An 11,358-nucleotide genomic window follows, 5' to 3' on the forward strand; every position below is an offset into this window, starting at 1 on the left:
GGAACTGTGTAGATTGAAAACCTACTGGGACCCGGGCACTACGGATGGCATTGGCCTAGTACTCAATCTGAGCATAAGTAAGGGGCGGCATAGACAGGACACAGGACAGATTCAACGGGCTCTGAAAGACTAAGAAATACAGCCCGCGAGAAACCTGTGGCGCGAAAACAGCAAGAATGGCTGGCAAGAACTCGAGAGGAGGCACTACACAGACCCGTATCGATAGATATGCTAGTGGAGGGGGTTCCTCCTCCCCAGCGGACGGCAAGACCCTAGCCAGCAAATTGGCGGACGGGGCGAGCACACAGCAGACGACGCTGGAAGGCATCATGCGGGCGCAGACACAAGTGCAGGCCACAGTGGGCTCAATATCTACGGAAATCACTCTGATTAGGGCGGACTTCCATAAAATGTCTGAGAAAGTGAACTCAATGGAGGTGGTCACAAAATCGCTAGTGGAAGATGTGTCTGAGCTCCAAACGGCGATGGAACGGATGTCGATAGAGAACAAGACATTACGTGAGAAGCTGGATGATCAGGAAGGGCGCTCCAGAAGGAACAACATCAGAATCCTTGGCGTACCGGAATCTGAAGGCACTAGAGTGACAGACCTATACGTGGAGGAACTGATTAAACAAGAGCTCCAGCCTAAAGGACTATCCACCTTCTTCTCGATAGAAAGAGCACATCGAGTACCGGGGGGTAGACCCAAACCGGGTGTGACACCATGACCTATCCTTGCCCGTCTGTTCAACTTTCGGGACAGAGATGCTATTTTACAGGCGGCAAGAGTGTCCCCTCCCATCAAGATCCACAACTCCACGTTGGCCTTCTTTCCGGACTACACAGCGGAGGTCGCGCGCCGCCGGTGGACGTTCTTAGAGGTAAAGAAAGAACTGAGAGCAAGAGAGATCCCGTACTCAATGATTTGCGACCAGAATAAGGGTGATAGCAGAAAACAAGACTTGGTTCTTTGACACTCCTGAAATAGCAAGAGACTGGATGGAGGGATGGAGACCGACTAACCAGCCCCGTCGCTCAAACAGGACGCATAAGAACAAAAATACAGGAGCTCCTTCAAACTCACAGACATCTCAGAGAACGGAAGAGGAACTCTCGTTGGACGGAGATACTGTGGTCGACGATGCCAACAAGGAACATTAGCCGCCTGGTGCCCACAAATGACTTGAACATAACTTTGTGAATTGCCTGAAGGTCTGCTACAGGACACTGGGCCGAGGGCATCCGAGGAGAGTAAGAGGGGCCACCGGCTCCGGAGAATCTTCACCCCCACGAGCAAGTATTTGGTGTGGGGAATGGGTTAAGCACTCTGCTAATTTGTGGGGGCGGGCGGTTCTATGTCCGTATAGCAGGGGGGCAGGGTGGGGGGGAGTTCAGGATGTGGGTGTTTTTCACTGTTTGTTTTGTTTGACTCTTAAGGATACTACACATCGAAACGAAATGAACACACAGATGGGTATACGCCGGATACAGCGGCGTCAATGCATTAGGAAAAAAATGTCCGTCCTTATAGGCAAAAATGGCACAAGACGTACAAACTGCTACCCTAGATGAGAGTATTCACTCGGGACCGGTGACGCCGCTGCAGTTAATGTCCTGGAATGTGCGGGGATTGGGAGACAAGATAAAGAGGGTACTCGTTCTGCAGGGTATTAAAAGAATAAATCATGATTTGATCCTTCTTCAGGAACACATCTAGTGGGCACGGCCAGTAAGGCATTAGACAGACGAGGCTATGATAGTGCATTCAGAATTTACTTCAGGATACCGTGGGACGGGTATTTTCATGAGAAAAGCATCCCGATTTATACTACTATCCACCAGAACTGACGAACATGGCCGCTTCGCAGCAGCTTGTGGACAATGGGAAGGAAAACCACTTTACTTTGTATCAGTATATATTTCACCGGCACTACATGCGACTACCCTTCCTGACCTGGGGAAATTCCTGTTAGAACTCCCAGAGGGCGACCAGGTGGTGGGGGAAGACTTCAACGCAGTGGCACACAACACGCAGGATAGATTTCCGGTCCGGAAACAGACCCCTGGGCCGTCCCGCTTCAGTGAATTCATGGAGGCACAGGGACTGCTGGACATCTGGAGGCATTTTAACCATGAGGGCCGACAATACACTTATTACTCTGCAACTCATAACAGCCTATCCCGCATTGACTATTTTCTTACACTGGGCGACGGCTCCCTTACTATAAAGGACATGAAGATTAGGCCCAGGGGTATCTCAGATCACTCCCCCCTAACACTAAGCTTGTCGAGCTCCGAAAGAGCCCGCAAGAGAGTCTATCCAATTTACCCAGGATATATTAAGATATCGCAAGTGCGGAAGGAGTTGAAAAAGACGACCCGTTATTATTTTACAGAAAATACAGCTTCAGTAACATCCCCCACTACCCTATGGGAGGCCTATAAAACAGTCCTGAGAGGGCAGGCAATTACAACAATAGTGGGACACAAGCGCATGCAACAAAGGGAATTGCTGGACTTAGAGTTAAAACTCGAAGCAGCAAACGTGGCCCACATGGCAACCCCAACGGAGGATACACTTCACGCACTTCATCTCTGCCAGCAACTACACGACGACCACCTAAGACGACATACAGTTGAGAACATAGCCGCGATAGCAAACAGAGTGTACGATATAGGAGACAAAGCCAGTAAACTCCTGGCTTGGCTAGAGAAAAAGAAGGAAGGTTGCAGAAACGTACTACAATTGAAAGACCCGGAGGGAGTGCTACACTCGCGCCCATCGGAAATAATAGAAATCCTAGCGGACCACTTCCAAGGGGTATACACCCCGGAGGTGGAAGTCACGGCAGAGGCAGCAATGTTGGCGCTCCAGAATGTGCGAATTCCGACTCTGCTGCAGGAAGCAGTAGATGAATTAGAAGCAGACCTAACGATAGAGGAGATACAGATAGCAATCAATGCACTCCACACAGGGAAGGTTTTGGGCCCAATGGGATCCCGGTCGAATGGTTTCAGACAATGGCAGACACACTGAGCGGACCCTTGCTGGCCATGCTAGAGGATAGTCGAGTGCAGGGAACCCTGCCCTTGGATCAACGGACGGCGACCATTGTGGCCATTCCGAAACCGGGTAAATCACCCACTGAGTGTACATCATACCGTCCGATCTCGCTTCTGAACGCCGAAATTAGAATGTTGGCGAAAACACTAGCCACTAGGCTGATGCCCCACCTCTCACACTTGATTCATTCGGATCAGTCGGGCTTTATGCCCCATAGAAGCACGGCATTGAACCTTCGACGTGTGCATGGAGCATTGGCACGAGCCCCGTTACTGACGGCACCAGCAGCCATTCTGTCGTTAGACGCCAGAATGGCGTTTGACATGGTGGAATGGCAATACCTCTTCGCAGTCTTAACACACATGGGTTTCGGCCCTAAATTTATTTCCTGGATAAGACTGCTGTACACGAATCCTGTAGCGCATGTGGCGGCCAATGGCCACATCTCCCGAGAGATACCGCTGGCTAGGGGGACGAGACAGGGCTGCCCGCTCTCCCCCTATTGTTCGCCTTGGTCCTAGAACCACTAGCCACTGTCATCAGAACCACCCTGTTACTAAGAGGAGTACATTGGGGGGACAATTGGGAAGACAGGGTCTCCCTCTATGCAGATGACATGTTAATCTACCTGTCTGACCCTGAGACTGGCATCCCGGTGCTGCTAGCAATATGTAATACACATGGCATCAACTCTGGCTATACCATCAACTGGACAAAATCGATCATTTATGAACTGAAGGGTCCCTTGCCGGACCTTCCCAGCGACTGCCCATTAACAATTGCAGACACCTCGTTTAAATATCTGGGAGTCCACGTCGCCCGAAATGCAGCGATATATTACGAACAGAACTTACTACCGCCACTCACTCGTCTGAAAGCAGACGTGAGACACTGGAAAGCACTCCCGCTGACGCTGATGGGGAGAGCGGCGCTGTTTAAAATGATGGCGTTACCACGTCTCCTATATATCTTAGAGAATACACCAATTCTAATGCCACCCTCATATTTCCAAAAAGTGACGGCGATAGTAACAAGTCTACTATGGGGAGAGCGCCCGTCTCGGGTGGCGCAAATAAAACTCAATCGAGGTTGGTACGACGGTGGAATAGCCCTGCCGAATATACAATTGTATTATTGGGCGTCGCAAGTCAAAGTGATAAATCAATGGATCCACGCATCACAAGATGACCCAGCCTACCTAGCAGACAGAGTGCAGTTAGGAACACACAGCCTATTGGCGCCGCTATATAACAAGAGTCTTATAACAAAATTAGTGGGCCAGACCAAACACACTGTGACACTCTGGCATAGAGCGCAGACGAGAATCAAGTGGGGAGGTGTTATAACAAAGCTTACACCTTTGTGGGACACTAAACAGTTAGGTTGCCTGAGACATAGTAAGGGATTCACTCAGGCAGGCACAAGATTTTGGAGCAACAGCATCCTAGAAGTGACGCAGTGAAATTTCATATATTTCACTCCGTCTCTTCTACAAGGCTTTTTGCAGGGGAACGCCCCCCTGCATACTTTATACCTGAAGCAGGTATAATATAGTGCAAGGGTTTACAAAGTGGTGCATCTCCTTAGATGCGTCACTTTGAAAATAGTGCGCAACAGGAGGCAACAGGAGTGCAAAAGTGACGAAAGGCCTTATAAATGAGGCCCTATGTCTTTCTAAACACATTTTCCAATTCGGCAACTAATTGCTGCATTGGAATTGAGTTTAGTATGCAGAAGTTAGAAACTATCCAAAAATGCTAGCTGTCTTGTTGAAATGAAGTGAAAGTGTCATTGTGAGCATCTGCAGAAGGATGTGATAGATGCATCTGAGTTCAGGATCACCATAGACAAGCCATAGTTTGTATTGCATAATCCTAGAGTAGACTGATGAATACAGTCAATGGGGTTTGATCCCCCTGTCTTGTAATGATATCTGTTTAAGTGCCTTAAATAATTATTTAGTAAATTGTTATATAATGCAAACTGTGGCTACAGCAGCAGAGAAAGATCCTGTTTTACTTGTCGAATAGGCCTCTTTTTTTTAGAAGTGTTTAGTACAGAAAAGGCAAACATTTTCTCCCACATAAAACATACTGTTGCCAAATAGACCTATTAACTGAAGCAAAAATTCCATGCAGCAAAATACATATATTGAAGGAAAGTGAAAATGCTCATTTATATGACTCATTACATAAATACCCGATAAACGACTTTATACTTCTGTCTCTGACAGCATCACCACTCTTTATTATCCTTAAAGCAAATGGTAAGCTGCAAAACTGCATACAGTAGAGAGCCTTGAGTAACATCACAGTAAAGAATAGACACCCTTTCTCTCATCACTGTACACTTAGATCAGGTGAGATAAGCAACAATTTGTACTAAATTGGATTTGCAAGGTGGATATAACCTTCTACATTTCAAACCTGGTAATTATTGGAAGATAGCCTTCTGAACTAGATGGCCATATTGTATCTTGACTTGTGTAATGTCCCTGTGGTACTCTAGTTTCCCTTGAATGATGTCTTCAGTGAATAATTGACTGATTCATTGGCAATACCATGATTTATTCATATTTCGGGGAAGTGCATATTAATCATGTTAGGTGGGTTTGTCCACTTTTCCTGTCTTGCACAGGCTATTCTGCAAGCTTTCAAAATGAACGTTTCATGTGTTTAACACAGATGTTTTGGGAATTTGCCTAGCTCCACATGCTTAACTAAGGCAAAGAGAAAAATGCACACTATAAAAGATTTGATGACATATAGAAGATTTCAAGCATTTTTGGGGGTTTGCACATTTTTATAGCCAACTAGCTTACTCGTTGCGCATTGCTGCGATCTCAGAAGAAAGGAAATTCAAGGAAACTCGTTATGATAACATTCAATTTACATTGTGTCATTTTTATTGAAATTTTAATATGGAAAACATTTGAAAGTGTGGCTTGAGCAGTGCATAGTCAATCAGCTTCCAATCTTGATTCTCGTTGCTCTCCTGTTTCATTCGAGTGGGCTTGAGCAGTGTGTAATTGATCGATTTCCAATCTTGATTCTTGTTGCTCTCCTGTTTCATTCGAGCGGGCTTGAGTAGTGCGTAATTGATCTGTTTCCTATCTTGATTCTCGTTGCTCGTTTGTTTAAGAAGAACGTGCTTGAGCAGTTTGCGTTCGAACAGCTTCTAATCTTGCTTCCCGTTGCTCGTCTGTTTCTGAAGCTTGTAATGCCTTTTTCTTTCGTGCTTCAGATGTAGATCGACCAATCGATTTCCGTTTGGGGGGCATAACTGTCGACGATGCTCACAAATTCACTGACAATTTCAGTATTCGAAAGATTATGAGGGCCAAGGGGGGCCGATATTTTAAAACAATGTATGCCAGAAACCTTCGCGGGAGTGTACTCAACAACTTCCCAAAGGTTCATGCCGATCGGATGAATGGTGTAGTAATGCATAAAGAACAAACAGACAGACATACATACATTCGTTTTTATATATATAGATAGATTTATCAACCAGTTCTTAACCATTAAAAGGTTGATTGCTAAATTACTGCATAGAGGAATCCCATGCTCATGGTCTGCAGAGGCAGAGAATGTCTTCCAAACATTTAAAAATAGCTTTCATGCCCAAACCAGTGTTAGCTTACCCAGGCACTAGAAAAGACTTTTTGTAGTAGAAGCTGATGCATCAGGTGAAGCTGTATAAGCAGTTTTTTCCCAGAGAGACAAGCTGGGCAGTTGCATCCTGCCACTTATTTGGCTTCTAGTTGGCAATGACACTCATCATTTAGCTGTGATAGTTCTGCCCCATCCCATGCTCTGAAGCATCTGTATGACAATAAACTCTTTGCTAAAGTTAGGTGCTTTGTGGATGGTGTTGCACAGTGCATTCTTCAGGGTGTCAAAGGCCTTCTGAAACTCCTCTCTCCAGATTATAAAATAAGCTACGTCGGTTGGGAGCGTCGTAATGGTCCCATACCACTTGCCAAACCTCTCATAGTACCCAGTCAGACCCAGGAAAGCTCTCTTCTAATTCAAAGTGTTTGGAGGCTGTCAGACCATAATGTTCTGGATCATGGCCTAGAAACGCTATACATGTACCTTTCATACCTGGTTGCCTAGATATACAATAGATCCATTAACTATCTGCTACCTGCTGGCCTTAACAGTCAGGCTTGGCTGCTACAGGGCTGAATCACTTATTTGAGGTGAGTTAAGAGAGCCTGCCAGATGGTGCTAAAGATAGAAATAGTATCAAGACATTCTGCACATAAAGCAAAAGGAGGTGCTCCAGGTAAGGAAATCCAGTCTGTCTTGTTTTTTCAAAACCTTTATTTGCACTTTTTTCATCAGTTATAATTCCTCATTTACACATACTGCTCAACCAACGCGTTTCGTTCCAAACAGTAGGAACTTATTCAGGGCTTAACACAAAATCTCTGTTCTAGGTTCACCTCTTGTGTGGTGGGTTGGGTAGTCTTAGTTGCCAGTGCCACTGGACTGATGGAAGGTTCAATCAACCCACGACCATTGATGCTGTATATTAGGTTGACAGGTAAGCTATCACCAGTGTTACTGTCCTGTACACACCACTGCATCAGACCAGGTGTCAGTGAGAACAGGTCAGTAAACTGGCCCAACAACTGACAACAGTTCTTCTGCTCATGATCTTTCATGGTGGTTGAGAGCACAAATCCCTCCACTGAACCATATTTGACATTTTGAGACAAGAGTTCTGAAAGGGCTTGCTCTCCGCTTCTTCCTCTCTAGCTTTCACAAACATCATGGTAATGCCCCTCTGTTAAAGTGGGGTTTCAGGTGGATGAACGGGATACATTTGTGGTGGTGCCTAGGTCCACCAGATAGGTAACCTCAGCAACCTTTACCACCATAGTGGAGAGCCATGCCAGCCTGCATTGGAGGGCCCTGGTAGCCACTGGTTCCAGCCACCTACAGTTTCTGACCAGGTTGGTGCTTCACCAGGGTCTTCTTCTAATCATACCACTGCTTGATCCTTACGGCCCTCAGATTCCTGTTAGTCTTTGTTCATGGGCCCAGCAGTCCTATATCTCAGGCCTGTATATAGTCCACAAAGTCCTGATTCTGTTCAGTGTGAACTGCCTCCCACCCTCCCCATACAAGACTCAAAGTACCTCTGACATGGTGGCCATCCAGAACTCGCAGGGGCTGAGGCTTACTCCCTGTTGTGGTATCTCTCTATGGGCAAATAGAAGGCATGCCGATAAGGAATTCCAATTGCCATAGCAGATTCTTATTCATACCCATGATCATGCCTTTCAGTGTTTTGTTGCATCTTTCAATATGCCCATTGGTTTGGCGGTATTAAGGGATGAGAACATATAGGTCACCACATACCCATCCCATATAACCTTCATGATTTCTACTGGTGTGTTCCAATACCACCAGGATGAGCATGTTCACTAAAGCTGTCCTAGAGTCTAGGTACTTTACAGTGCAATCCCCACCCTTTCGAAAGGTGTTCCCTGACTGACAGTAAGATCAAGGGAGCCTTAGACTGTCCTCTTGTTTTGCCATTGGCTTCACAGGTAGTGCAGGAGTGACAGAACTCCTCACCATGTCAGATGTCTGGGGCCAATAAAAGTGGTTAATAAACCTTTCACAGGTTTTCATCTGCCCAAAGTTTCCAATTAAAACTTCCTCTGCTATGTGGGAACAGGGGGGGCTAGTGTTGCATTTCTTCTGCCTTTCTACTTGGCTGCAAGGACCTTGGCCATTATTCTAGACTCAATGCTTCCCTGATCACCTGTCTGGGCCTTTGTGGCCACATGCACCTTCTCACGCAGACCCAACATTTCAGCATGGGTCCTTCTTTCTACCTCTGTGTAAGCAGATGTTTCCATATCATTACCAAAAGAAACTGAACTCGAAATGCAGGACTCACAGCTACCTCTTTGGGCCAATAACCAAACCCCTTCAAAGTGGCAATCGCCATAGGATGATAGCTCACCTCAATGTCAATGTATACAGCCCTGGGGAGAAAATGCTTTGGGGACATCAGTCTCTCTAACACTGTGGTAGTGCTGGTACCTGTGTCCATCAGAACCTCAACATGGGTCCTGCTGACGGATGACCATTTCCTTTACTTCACTATGCTGTGAAGCAAGAATACAATGGTTTCAACATCCACACTACCCACAGGGACATCAGTACAATCATTGGTTTCCCCAGGGCTAATGTTCACCCTAATATCAACATTAGTAGCCCAGCGGGGCTGGCTGTCAGGTGGGGGGGGACTTCACTATACATGCATAGTGTCACTTCATGTACCTTGGTTGTTTACAGTCATGTATCTCTGAAGAACATTTACTCCAAATGTGTTCCTTCATAGTCAATTGTTTAACCCATCATTGTTTGACCCCAGTATTAACTTCACTGCCTTTCATCCAGACCTCTAATGCTTTCAGTCAGCAGTTTATGAACTCATTCCAAACCTGTTATGAATCTTTGTGTGTCTCTACACTTCTTACAGTAGTCTTCAAGAGTGAGACCAAACTTATGAACTAGTGCATCCATCATGAAGGTGTAGGTGTAGGATTCTGCTATCTCTTCTAGAGTTAGGGGTCATCCCTGCTCTGTGTATTCACCAAACCTCACAAACATTTTCCCCCAGTACTGCTTGTACATTCTGTATTTCTCATGGTCTCTCGCCACTAAATTGTAAATCAGGCCTTTACTGGAGCTCAAAATCCTCTACTCAGGCAAACCTGGAAGCTGTATCAAATGAACCATTTGTCAATGCCACCCCCATCACAAATCTAGGCAGAACATCCTTTGGCCTTCTAGGGAGTGAGAGCTCCTCTATAGACACCTCACATTTGCTGCTACCATTTTCTTTGGACTTCAATCCAAGCCAGGTGTTTTTCTGCTGCAAAGCCAGGTTCTTCTCTTCAAATGCAGTGTTCATCAGCACCATGGCAATGGATGCAGTGACTCTTTTGTCACTGTACCCCATCTGGCAGACTGCCTGTTCTGAGGGGATCAGGCTCTGTGGGCCCTCACTTCGAGCCTTAGAAGGGGCTGATGAGACGCCTTCTTGAAGTAAGCAGTAATCTGTCTTCTCTTCTTCTTTGGCTTCCTCATTCTTAACCCAGGTCGCCAATGGCTGATACACTCTTTCTAGAGTAATGAATTCTCTGTGCATCTTCAACTGTCTCTGCTTGGCCATGTTTCCCAGCTCTTCACTACTGAAGTTCTCATTGCTGGCAGATCGACCTCCATGATCCTGAAAGTTAAGGTACAAAACCTTGATTGAAAGATTAATTTTGAAATAAAACAAAAAAGACCCAATCAAAGACCTTTTGCAAATTATAAAATGTTGCTGTCAATTGTATATAGGGATTTTTAATGTTGACTTTTAAAACAAAGTGGTAACTGCTAAACATATGCTGTGGTTCCCTTTTACTGAGAATCAATAGAAGAACGGAGGCTATTAGTTGGAAAGGATGTGTGTTCTTCCCAATTAATAAGTCCAAAATCGTGTCAGATCTAACACACATGTTTAATAACTAAACTTGTGCTCGATGCTAGCTATGGTACAGAACAGCCAGGCTTCAGTTAATTGAAATTGTCTAAAGTATTTAGCAGTCCCACAGCAATTAAAATCAACACAATAAGAATCCATAGCCAATTTACTAAAATAGAGAAGACTTTAATAAAATAATGTTACCAAGAGGACTAAAATCCAAATAGAGGAACCTGAAATATAATACCAAATGGGGAATGCTAGGAATTCTATAAAGCCTAATTAAGTACCACCACCCTATCCTAATGCAGACAGAGTCTGCAAGTTGCAGGACCAGTAGGCTCTGTCCCATAAGAAAACACACTGAGGGCCTCATTATGATGCCGATCAGACATTTGTCCAACAGCCATCCTGTTGAGAATAGGACCGCCCGACTAACTGTTGGCGATCCCGCCATAGACACTAGGATGCAACCGCCTTCAAGGCAGTCACAATGTGTATATATTTAGTATTGCAGCGTGTGTTGCAGGTTGCAGCACATGCTGCGGTACAAAATAAACACATTTTGCATATCTCTGCACTATTTAGCAGGCACAATACGGTGCCTACCACATGGTGCAGGGATATGTAGGGGGCACCATAGGTGCCCCCAGGGCCCATATCGGAGGGCCTGGGGGGGAAAGGAGGCCTGCAAGGGGACCCCAAGTCCCTTCCAGCCTTCCATTTTTATGCCAGGTTAACCGCCATGATACCGCTGGCGGAAGGGACATTGTAATCCCAACGGCAGTGCC

This window comes from Lissotriton vulgaris, chromosome 5 (assembly GCF_964263255.1).
Source record: "Lissotriton vulgaris chromosome 5, aLisVul1.2, whole genome shotgun sequence".
Lineage (NCBI taxonomy): Eukaryota > Metazoa > Chordata > Amphibia > Caudata > Salamandridae > Lissotriton > Lissotriton vulgaris.